Here is a 1,516-nt window from a genome sequence, read left to right as displayed (position 1 = left end):
ACATAAAAGTCTAGCTACATATTACATAGATATCACCTTAACTGGCACTATACTACTGCTGTTGCTATAGTATACCATATATACAGCACATTATTTTTAATTAGCAGCGCAAACTACCCATTTAAGTGCAGCAGTAGATCTACAGACTTTTAAAATTTAATTTTTTCAAAAAACTTATCTACAAAACTATTTTAAACAGCATATTAAAATAACTATTAAGAATTAAAAGCAAAGTTATTTGAGGCGTCATTATGAAATGCTTTAACAGAAGGTGTATAATGCATTGGGATTTTTGAAATAAGGTATAGGTGACTTCATTGAATTATGAATAATTAGTTTAGTACCTGCTGATGGTTTTCAGACAATACAGTTCACTGTTGGTGGTGAAACTGTTGAGTGCTGTGACCTTTCATGTTAGAATAGCTTGAAATATTTTAAAAAGTCCTGTGAATTCACTCATTCTGTAAACAGCTAATAGTCGTGAAAATTAGCAGCCACTAAGATGAAATTAGCTCTAATGTTTATGGGGTGAAGATCTTTTGTTGTTTGTCATGAGGATATTGTCTGGAAAACTTCAAAGCGAGATCCATTCCACCTGTAAATGAATGAGTTTATACAGGTAATGCTTAATGAGAGATCACCTTTGGTGGTAAAGAAATTTGTTTTTATGGTCTCCAGAAAATAGACAAAAAATTGAACAGATGATGTTTAAGGGGTGCTTGGGAGGGTGATCCAGTCAGTGAGTGTTTATTGTTTGTCATAAGAGTGAGAAAGATCTTGCTTGTTGTCGTTCCAAACGTACTATCTTCAGCCTCATTGGAGATAAAAAGAAAATACATGAGAATAAATAAGTTTGACAGTTCAATGATAATATTTGATATTTGATAAAATTTGCTTTAGTCAATTTGCTATTTATATGATTGACACCTTTTAAAATGACTAATTTTTGAGATAAACATGCACATAGGTAAAATTTATGTCTGCACTAGCTAAGTCATTCAAATACAAAAAAAAGTGAGAGAGTAATAGAGAGAGAGGAGGAAAATGAGTGAAAGAAAAGAGTGAATAAGAGAAAAATATGAGGAAATAAATGACTACTATTACATTTTTAAAACTTCATTGCAACGTCAGCTTTATATTTTAAACTAAATTCTACAATAGCCATCTATAAGAGTGCATAGTTGGAGTAAAAACAACTGCTAGTACAAATATAGCAACTACAACAACAACAACCAAACAATCTATTATAAAGAAATGTAGCACACTTGAGGAAGCCAATTGATCTGTTATGATAAAACAGCACAGTCAAAACACACAAAGTACAGAAATTAGCACAACAAACAGAATACGAAGAGAAAATGTTCAAGCAGAGAACTAAAACTTTACAAACTGGCGGCAGAACTTACCAAGTTTAACTCTATTTATACATACAGGAGTAATGGTATCTGTATGGCCTATAACTGACTGTAATCACAATATTCCAAAATAGGCGCATGCAAGGAATAGTGTTCTAAAG

Source organism: Amphimedon queenslandica, unplaced genomic scaffold (genome assembly GCF_000090795.2).
Source record: "Amphimedon queenslandica unplaced genomic scaffold, v1.1 AMPQUscaffold_13510, whole genome shotgun sequence".
In the NCBI taxonomy this organism is placed as follows: Eukaryota; Metazoa; Porifera; class Demospongiae; order Haplosclerida; family Niphatidae; genus Amphimedon; species Amphimedon queenslandica.
The sequence above is the reverse complement of the archived record's forward strand: the minus strand, read 5'-3'. Positions refer to the sequence as shown.